An 11,096-nucleotide genomic window follows, 5' to 3' on the forward strand; every position below is an offset into this window, starting at 1 on the left:
CTCCCCCTCTTCTCCCACCCTCCTTCGTCTCCCCTCTTCTCCTCTCTCCTCCTCTCTTCCTCTCTCTCTCTCTCTCTCTCTTTTTCAGGGTCATCTCTCCGTTCTGAGATCTCCACCCCTCTGTCTCTTTTTCTCTCCTGGTTTTACTACCCCCTTACTCTCCCTTACTCCTGCCCCACATCTTCAGTTCTCTAACTCTTGGCTCTCTCCCCGCCCCCACCCTCCCCTGGTGCCTGCCACTTCTTTCCAAACACAGCCCAACCTCCATGGCCTCCTAACATATTTTTTTTCCTATTTATTCACTCGTTGTTTAAGAACTTGATCTCAGGACAGAGCCTTACTGCAGATTGCTTTTCCTTCCTGAGACATGAGAGCCTTTGAGCAGCCCTTCCCTTCTGGCCGCTGCACAGGGAGCAAGGCCAGAAACAGGAGGAGCTGGTCCAGGGCTGGCTGTTGTTTTTGCCAGTGTGCCATAGAGGGGAGTCTCGCGGTACGTCCTGCATCTCAGACGCAGTGGGGAAGCTGAGAAGAGAAGCCCATGGTTTCAGTTGTTTGAGAATCCCTCTTAGTGCTTTCTTTTTTTCTCCATCTCTTGCCTGGCTTTCTACAGAAACCTGCACCTTTATGTGTATCATTCAGTTATTTTCTGCCAGAACACCTTCTATGAGCTACGAACAGTAAAACAAAGCCCTTGTCCTCAACGAGCTTATTTTCCAGGGTCTGTGCACAGAAAACTATCACCTGTAAACAGTCAGAGGACATGTAAGTAATAACATGTGTGCTGTTGATAAATGCACTGGGTCAGAGAGGGAGAGCCCAGTGCAAATCTGAAGAATCCAAAAAGATGGTGGGAGGGTTAAGGCTGGTGTTTCCCCTGCAGGGGGAGTGGGCTTGGAGTCTGCAGAGTGGGAAGGAGAGTGTCTTATAGGAAGAACAATAGCCTGAGCAAAGCCAAAATCTCAGGTACTAGCCAGGGTCCAAGGAGAGCAGGAGGCAGCCTGGCAGAACAGCGATAGCAGATACAGGGGTGGGTAGTGAGGGACTTCCACATGGAGGATACAAGGCACTAGTCTGCTTGAGGGTCCAGAACAAAATATCAAGGCTGAAGGACATAAGATCAACATATAAAACTCAATTTTGTTTCTATATATGCTAGCAGTAACCATCCAGACACAGAAATCAATAATACCATTCACAATTGCTCAAAAAATACCTAGGTATAAAACTAACAACATACATGATTTGTACACTAAAAACTAAAAAATGCTGAAAAAAAAAAAAAAACAAACCCAGAGAATATCTAAACAAATGTGAAGACATACCATGTTCATGGTTTGGAAGACTCAGCATCTTAAAGATGTCATTTCTCCCCAGACTGACAAACAGGTTTAGAGCAGTTCCTATAAAAATCCCAGCAAGACTTCTGTAGATATGACAAGATTATTCCGAAACTGACATTGGAAAGCAAAGGAACTACAATAGCTAAACAATTCTGAAAAAGAATCATACAGTGGAGAAACAAAGCAAACGAACAAAGAAAAAAAGAGACAAACCAAGAAACGGTCTTAACTATAGGGAGCAAACTGATCAGTAGCAGAGGGGAAGGGAGTAGAGGGAAGAAATGGAAGGGTGGAGGAAATAGGTAAAGGGGGTTAAGGAGTGCATTTATTGTAGTGAGCACTGACTAATGTATAGAATTTTTGAATCACTTTACTGTGCCCTGGAAGCAAATAGATCGTTGTTTGTTAACTGCACTGGAATTAAATTGTTTTTTAAAAATTTTTAAAAATGAAAATCATAAAGTGGGAGCCAACAGGGCACCCAATGTGAGTACTTACTCTATAGCTATAGGAATCAAGACAACATGGCATTATTGGCAGAGGGAGGAACACATAGATCAGTGGAACTGAACAGAGAACCCACATACATATATCTGATATTTGACAGTTCATTGGAAGAAAAATAGTCTTTTTAAAAGGTGCTGGAGCAATTGGGTCAGAGAAAAAATTATTTCCACCTGACCCAAGTCACACCTTGTACAAAAATTAACTCAAAATGGATCACAGAGACCTAAATGTAAAGCTATAGAACTTTCTGAGGAAAACATAGGAAATCTGTGGGGCGTAAAGCTAAGCGTTTCCGGACTTGACACCAAAAACATGACCAAAAAAAAAAAAAAAAAAAAAAAAAGGAAAAAGTGATAAACCAAGCTTCATTAGATGTAAAAACTTATTCTCCACAAAAGACCCAGCTTCAAGAATGAAAATGCAACATACAGACTGGGAGAAAATATTTGCCAGTCATATATTTGACCATAGACTACTTACTGTCTAGAATATATGAAAAATTCTCAAAACCCAACAGTTTAAAAAAAGAAGAAGAAGAAAAATTCCAATGAGAAATTGATGGGCAAAAAAACACAAGACATTTCACTGACAAGGATCTACAAGCAGCCAGTAACCTCAGGAAAAGATGTTCAACGTCATTCTTCATTTCATTAGGGAAATGCAGAGTAGAAGCACGATGAGAGATCACAATCTCCAGAATGACTGAAATGAAAACGGCAACCAAATCAGATACTGGCGATGGGTGGGGAAACTGGATAACCGGTACATTGCCAATGGGGAAATAAAATGGTACAGCTACTCTAGAAGAGAGTTTGGCATTTTCTTAAACAAGCAAACAAAAACGAAATACATAATGGTCCAGTGATGATGTTTCTAGGCATTGATCCCAGAAAGAGAAAAATGTATAGTCACATTTTTAAAAATGGCATACAAATGTGTTATAGTTGCTTTGTTTTTTGCTTTTTTTTTTTTTTTTTTTAAGATTTTACTTATTTGTCAGAGAAAGGGAGAGCACAAGCGGGGGAGCAGCAGGCAGAGGGAGAAGCAGACTCCGCATTGAGCAGGGAGCCCCATGCGGGGCTTGATCCCAGGACTCTGATACCATGACCTGCGCTGAAGGCAGATGCTTCACTGACTGAGCCACCCAGGCGTCCCTAGTGGCTTTATTTGTAACGTCCCCAAACTGGAAACAGAGCAGATGTCCTTCATCAAGTGAATACGGCTAAACTAATGGAAGTCCATCTACACGTGGAATGTGGTTCAGCCCTGAAGAGAAAGGGCACAGCAACCTAGATGAATCTCCAGAGAATTATCCTGAGTGAAAATAATCTAATCCTAAAATATTGCGTACTATGTGATTCCATTTGTACAATGTCCTTGAAATAACAAAGCCATAGAGATGGAGAAGAGATTATAGCCGGCGGGAGTTAAGGTGGGAGTGAGGGCAGCAGTGGGCGTGGCTAGAGAACCCTGTGTATCAATGTCGGTATCCCTGCTGTGATATAGTGTCACAGCTTTACAACATATTACAACAGTGAAAATTGGTGAAGGGCACACTGAATCTCGCTTTTTTATTTCTTCTTTTTTTTTTTTTTTAAGATTTTGTTTATTTATTTGACAGACAGAGATCACAAGTAGGCGGAGAGTCAGAGGGAATTAGGCTCCCTGCTGAGCAGAGAGCCCAATGCGGGGCTCAATCCAAGGACCCTGGGATCAAGACCTGAGCCGAAGGCAGAGGCTTTAACCCACTGAGCCACCAGGGGCCCCTTGCTGTATTATTTCTTAAAAGTCCATGCGCATATTCAGCTGCAAACTTGTGGTAAGAGCAGGTCCGGGAAGTCAAGAAGAAAATTTTACATTCGGGGTGCTAAGAAATTGCTCCCCTAAGGAGAAGGCATTCTTGGGCTGGTTACTTGCAGCCACATACAAATGCACAAATTCTCTCATTTTATAGATGTGCCAGAATGTGAAAAAAAGTTGAAAAGCCTTGACTGAAGGCACTGAGAAAATCCTCACCCCCAAAATACACCTTCTTAAGCTCATCATTAAAATAATGAGATAAGAAATGAAATAGGACCACTTCTTTGAGACTAAAGATCAGAAAGCAGTACAGTATTTCAGGGCAAAACTAGATTTCTGTTTTTAAATATTGGGTGTTTTGTTTTGTTTTAAGTAAGCTTTAACATGGGGCTTGAACTCACGACCCTGAGATCAAGCATCGCGTGCTCTATCACCTGAACCAGCCAGGCACCCCTGAAATGGGATTTCTAAGCCTCAACAGGTGGTCAGCGTTTAATGTTAATTTTATGAAGAACTCTAAATGTATCTTAAATATTTGTTTTACTTTACTGGAATCTAGCTAGGGAAGGATATTAATAAAGTACTTACTATAAATTTTTTGAAAACCGCATGTGAATATGCAACTACCTCAAATGAAACATTTGATTTTCTTAAGAATAAAATTATGAGTATATATATTTTATATATATATATATATTTTTTTATAATTTTATTTTTTTTTAAACATATAATATCTTTTTATCCCCAGGGGTACAGGTCTGTGAATCGCCAGGTTTACACACTTCACAGCACTCACCATAGCACATACCCTCCCCAATGTCCATAATCCCACCCCCCCAACCCCCTCCCCCCATTAACCCTCAGTTTGTTTTGTGAGATTAAGAGTCACTTATGGTTTGTCTCCCTCCCAATCCCATCTTGTTTCATTTATTCTTCTCCTACACCCTTAACCCCCCATGTTGCATCTCCTCTCCCTCATATCAGGGAGATCATATGATAGTTGTCTTTCTCCAATTGACTTATTTCGCTAAGCATGATACCCTCTAGTTCCATCCACGTCGTCACAAATGGCAAGATTTCATTTCTTTTGATGGCTGCATAGTATTCCATTGTGTATATATACCACATCTTCTTTATCCATTCGTCTGTTGATGGACATCTAGGTTCTTTCCATAGTTTGGCTATTGTAGACATTGCTGCTATAAACATTCGGGTGCACGTGCCCCTTCGGATCACTACGTTTGTATCTTTAGGGTATATACCCAGCAGTGCAATTGCTGGGTCATAGGGGAGTTCTATTTTCAGCATTTTGAGGAACCTCCATGCTGTTTTCCAGAGTGGTTGCACCAGCTTGCATTCCCACCAACAGTGTAGGAGGGTTCCCCTTTCTCCGCATCCTCGCCAGCATCTGTCATTTCCTGACTTGTTAATTTTAGCCATTCTGACTGGTGTGAGGTGGTATCTCATTGTGGTTTTGATTTGTATTTCCCTGATGCCGAGTGATATGGAGCACTTTTTCATGTGTCTGTTGGCCATCTGGATGTCTTCTTTGCAGAAATGTCTGTTCATGTCCTCTGCCCATTTCTTGATTGGATTATTTGTTCTTTGGGTGTTGAGTTTGCTAAGTTCTTTATAGATTTTGGACACTAGCCCTTTATCCGATATGTCATTTGCAAATATCTTCTCCCATTCTGTCAGTTGTCTTTTGGTTTTGTTAACTGTTTCCTTTGCTGTGCAAAAGCTTTTGATCTTGATAAAATCCCAATAGTTCATTTTTGCCCTTGCTTCCCTTGCCTTTGGCGATGTTCCTAGGAAGATGTTGCTGCGGCTGAGGTCGAAGAGGTTGCTGCCTGTGTTCTCCTCAAGGATTTTGATGGATTCCTTTCTCACATTGAGGTCCTTCATCCATTTTGAGTCTATTTTCGTGTGTGGTGTAAGGAAATGATCCAATTTCATTTTTCTGCATGTGGCTGTCCAATTTTCCCAACACCATTTATTGAAGAGGCTGTCTTTTTTCCATTGGACATTCTTTCCTGCTTTGTCGAAGATGAGTTGACCATAGAGTTGAGGGTCTATTTCTGGGCTCTCTATTCTGTTCCATTGATCTATGTGTCTGTTTTTGTGCCAGTACCATGCTGTCTTGATGATGACAGCTTTGTAATAGAGCTTGAAGTCCGGAATTGTGATGCCACCGACTTTGGCTTTCTTTTTCAATATTGCTTTGGCTATTCGAGGTCTTTTCTGGTTCCATATAAATTTTAGGATTATTTGTTCCATTTCTTTGAAAAAAATGGATGGTACTTTGATAGGAATTGCATTAAATGTGTAGATTGCTTTAGGTAGCATAGACATTTTCACAATATTTATTCTTCCAATCCAGGAGCATGGAACATTTTTCCATTTCTTTGTGTTATATTTTATATTTTATATTTAATAATATATCATGAACATTTTTTCGTTGTCTAGAATATGCTTATATATTACATGTATTGACCAGAAATGTTTACTTATAGATATGCCATATTATTTAACTATCCCCCCCCCCAGGGATTTGGAGTATTTCGAATAGTTTGTTTATTATTTTTTAAAATGCTGAGAGGGGCACCTGGGTGGCTCAGTCAGTTAAGCTTCTATCTTTGTCCCAGGTCATGATCTCAGGGTCCTGGGATCGAGCCCCACATCAGGCTCCATGCTCTGTGGGGAGCCTGCTTCCCCTTCTCCCTCTTCCTGCTGCTCTCCCTGCTTGTGCTCTCTCTCTGTCACTCTCAAATAAATAAATAAAAATCTTAAAAAAAAAAAAAGTTTACTTTGGGCACCCGGGTGGCTCACTTGGTTGAGCGACTGCCTTCGGCTCTGCCGGTGATCCTGGAGTCCTGGGATCAACTCCTGCATCGGGCAGGGAGTCTGCTTCTCCCTCTGACCCTCCCCCTTCTTATGCTCTCTCTCTCTCTGAATAAATGAATAAAATCTTAAAAATATATATATTTTAAAAAATAAAATAAAATGCTGAGAATAGGGGCTCCTGGGTGGCACAGTCGGTTGAGCGTTTGACTCTTGCTTTTGGCTCAGGTCTCGGTCTCAGGGTGGTGAGATCAAGCCCGGTGTCGGGCTCTGTGGTTGGTGTGGCGTCTGCTTGAGTCTCTCTCTCTCTCTCTCTCTCTGTCTTTCCCTCTGGGTTCTCTCTCAAAAAAAAAATAAATTTTTTTTTTTTTTTTAGTGCCGAGAATAACATCATGGTGTCTATTTTTTTGGAAACAGCTTTATTAAAGTGTATAGCTTAGGGACTCCTGGCTATTTCAGTCGGTTCAGCATCTGACCCTGATCTCAGCTCAGGTCTTGATCTCAGGGTCGTAAGTTAAAAAAATAAAATAAATAAAGTGTACAGTTTAATGCTTGTTAGTGTATTCACGGAGTTGGGCAACCGTCACCACAGTGTGATTTTAGAATGTCTCTGTCCCCCGTTAGCAGTCCACCTCCATTCCTGCCCCCCACCCACTTGCCCACCCCAGCCCTAAGCAGCCACTAACCCACTTCCTGTCCCTATCAGTCAGCCTCCAGAGACAAATTCTGGATGTCGTAGAGCAATGGAATCGTCGATGCGTGGTCTCGTATGACTGCCTTCTCTCACTCAGCAAAAAGTTTGCAGGGGTCATCCGTGCTGTAGTGCCGGCAGGAACGTCACTCCTTTCTTGAATCATGTTCCACTGTCGGGGCCAATCGCGTTTCACTTACTCACTCAACAGCTGGTGAATGGCGGTTGTTTTCACTGTGAGGTCATTGTCAGCAGTGCTGTTTGCAAACAGCCACATGCGATTCTGTGTGTGGACGGGGCTTTCCTTTTCTTGGGGGTACCCGTGGGGTAACCGTGACTAACTCTTTAACCAGGTGGCCTTTCCTGAGTACTCCTTTTAGATAACATTTCTAACGGTGAAATTAAGGGGTCAAGCCTATGGGTACCTTGAAGGATTTGGGTGCACATGGATGAACTACATTCCTAAAGACGATGCCCGTCTCTGCTCCCACCAGCAGCAGGAGAAGGCTCTCACCATGCAAATTTGGGCTCCAGAAGCTCTTCAGTGACCACACCCCCAGTTATCCAAGCTCTGCGCCTGCAGGGACTCACACACTGGACAAAGCTCAGTGGAAGGAGCCAGAAGATCCGGGTTCTTCTCCCAGGCCTGCTGCTCGCTGCTGCTCACGCGACCCCAGCAAGTTGTGTCCTCCTTTGTAAAGCGAAGTTAATAGCAGGCCTGCCCAGCCCACTCAGCCACTGGAGGATCAAAGCAGGAATGCTGTCTACAAACCCTGTTGTGATGCGGACACGCCCAGGCAGGAACGAGTCCTGTCAAGGTATCACTTTTGGGGAAGCCCTGCTTCCCCGGCTTGTTCCTGAGTGCCGAGATTTGGGGCCGAACCTGGTAGCTGGGGCGTCAGTGGCTGGTTCGTCCAGACGTATCCACTTTAACAGAACCTGGGAATGAACAGAGCGTCCTTTTTCTCCTCTGAAGGTGACTGTGCAGCACGGTTGGGATGGTCATTAGGCGAAGCCTCTCCCGCTGCCACCAGCGGCCAGATTAGGGGCGGTGGAGACAGCAGAGTGCTGGGAAGACCGTACCTGGACTGTGACGTGTTGTCATTACTCATGGAAAGTTCTCCCCTCCACTGGGATGAGAGGTGCACCTGCAGAAATTCTGCCCAGGGGTGTCTATGCTGTCCTCAGCTCTACGGCCATGACCAGTGGGTTTTCTCTCCTGGGTCTCCCCACACGCCCCGGTGCCTTCCTCAAGGACGGTCGGGCCCATGGCTCTGCTGGGCTGCCTGGTGGTCCCCATGCTAAGGGGCCGAGGCGAGTCCGTGCCTCTGCCCTGGTCCGCCGTGCCGGTGCCTGGACGCTGACCACGCCAGGCCCCATGGAGCATTCGTCCCAGGGTTTACGGGAGACTGCACCTGCCTTCCTGGGGCGGGTGGGGGGTGGGGTAGGTGCTGTGAGAAAGGTGACAGAGGCTGAGGGCCCGGTGCTGAGTGAGAACAGGACACACGTGGGCAAAACCCAACTCTGGGGGCCACAGGCACACACTTTGTCCGGTGCAGTTGCCGGCTTCCACCGGAGAAGGCCTGGAGGCTCTTTCTGCTAGACCCGGAGGGCTTCTTTGAGAAATGAAGATATTTAATTCAATAAGATTTGCTGTGAAGTCATAAGCGTCCCTTCTGCTTTAGGCACTTAGCAGACATCATCTTCAATCCTCACGGCAGTCTTGGAGGCAGGCACTATACCTGTTACAGGGATGAGAAACCGGCTCAGGGAGGCCAAGTAACTTGCCTGCGGCCACAAAGGCCACAGGCAGCAAAGCTAGGTCTTGAGGACGCCAACCTTCATGATGCTCTTTTCATGTCGTGACGACATCAGGGTGTGGCCGGGAGCCCACCTGCCAGTCCGGTCCAGCGGGCGATGCAGGGTCTGTCCCCAGCGGACCTCACTCCAGGTCAGGAGGGACCTGCCAGGGGCCCGGTAGTGAATCATGGGGAGGGAGTGGGCGACAGTGCTCAGTGCTCTGTCCCACCAGAGTCCTCGTCCCCTGACCCACCTGAGGGCTTGGCTCACCCAGTGTCTGTTTATTCTAGCCCCTCTACCTTCTCCCCCTGCAAAGCTCTTTGTGTAATCGGCTTTCCTTTCCAGTTTGATTTCAAAACATACTGAGCCAAGGAGAGCCCTCAGGCCTCCTCTGGGTGTTTGTTGTTGTTGACGGGAAACATTAGCATGAGTCACTCGGAAAGCAGTGTATCAAAGAGCAGGGCAAACGGGGTGGGCCTGGAGAGCGGCTGGTGTCAGCTCCCAGGCCTTTGCAAGACAGCTGTAGGCATTACTCTCCCTGCATGGGGGACACGGAGGACAGTCCCCAGGGAAGGAGCCTCAGGTCAGACCACAGGCTGAGCAGAAGTCAGCAGTGGGACCTGATGAAAGCCATTTCCATCTGGGTCAGGGAACCAGCGTGTCAGAGCCAAAGGACACTCCCGCTGCCAGACCATGCCTGTCCCACGTCCCAGGTGGGAGTGGGCCACCTGCTGACGGTGTCCGTGGCCTGGCTCACTGGAGGGCTAGAGGAGTTGGGGCCACTTGCAAGTATGGGGATCTCTGGGGGACATGCCAAAACCCACCCAGGCTTTAGGGACATGAGCTGTGTGCTTGTGACCAACGTCAGCACGATTGCCACACACAGACGGCCATGGACTCCCAAACTCCCAATGTTGACACCTAACCCCCATTGCGATGGCATTAGGGGGTGAGCCTTTGGGAGGGGATGAGGTCGTGAGGGATTAATGTTCCTATGAAAGAGCCCCTGAGAGCCCCCACGTCTCCCACCTCATGAGGACACAGCAGGAAGACATCGTGTATGAACCAGGAGTTGGGGTCTCAGCAGACACCAGGTCTGCTGACAGCTTGGTCCTGGATGTCCAGCCTCCCGAGCTGTGAAGAATGAATGAATGTCTGTTGTCCCCAAGCCCCCAGTCTGTGGGGTTTGTTGGAGCTTCTGAAGTTGACTATATGCGTCCTCATACTTACCCCTCATCTCTCAGAATCTTCTCTGAGTGTCGATGACCTTGAGAGCTGATCCCGGACTTCCTACAGGGCCTGTAGCTGAATCAATACTCACGTATTTGATGAACTCCTGTCCTTACTGCGGGGTCCTAAGGGTGCAGCCCAAGGCACAAAGGAAGACAAGACAAACGCCTAGCCCCCACAAGACGTGCGTTCAAGTCAGGAGACGAACAGAGACTCAGAGTGCAGCGTAGAAAGCTGCACCCCAAATTGTCAGATCACGCGCCTGCAACGCAAACAGTATCAGGGGTTTAGAGAGCACAGAACCCCTCAGTATTTAGAGGCCTACAAGAATAATGAGAAGAGGCTTCCTGGAGGTGGTGAAGCCTGAGTGAGTCTTTGAAGGACGGCCAGCTCTGAATTCTTGGCCTCACTCGTATCCTCTAGCCAAAGAGCAGATGGTGAATGATACCACTGACGTGGAAGCAAAGGCAAAAGAAATCCCCTCACAGCCTGAAGCCCGCTGACAGACTCAGCTCATGATCCCAGAGTCCTGGGATCGGGTCCCGTGTCTGGCATCTTGCTCAGACGGGAGTCTGCCTCTCCCTCTGCCCCTCCCCGTCTCGTGTGCGCGCACATGAGCTTGCGCGCTCTCTCTCTCTGACAAATAAATAAAATATTTAAAGAAAAAATAAAATAAAATAAGATAAAAGTAACCTTATCCTGGCAGCAGCTGGCCCCTCCAGGTCCGGAAAGCCTTGCTCCCAGATTCCGCGGAGACTTGGGCTCTCCCTAACCCCCACTAATCAGAAAGTATTACAATCAGTCCCTCCTCCCAATCCCACTGTAGCTCTTCCTGCCCACGGTTCCTGTCCCAGGAGTTGGGAAGGGGGGAAGGTCTAGGCAGGAGA

The sequence above is a fragment of the Enhydra lutris genome, unplaced genomic scaffold (assembly GCF_002288905.1).
Source record: "Enhydra lutris kenyoni isolate GAN:26980312 unplaced genomic scaffold, ASM228890v2 scaffoldscaffold61, whole genome shotgun sequence".
Classification (NCBI taxonomy): domain Eukaryota; kingdom Metazoa; phylum Chordata; class Mammalia; order Carnivora; family Mustelidae; genus Enhydra; species Enhydra lutris.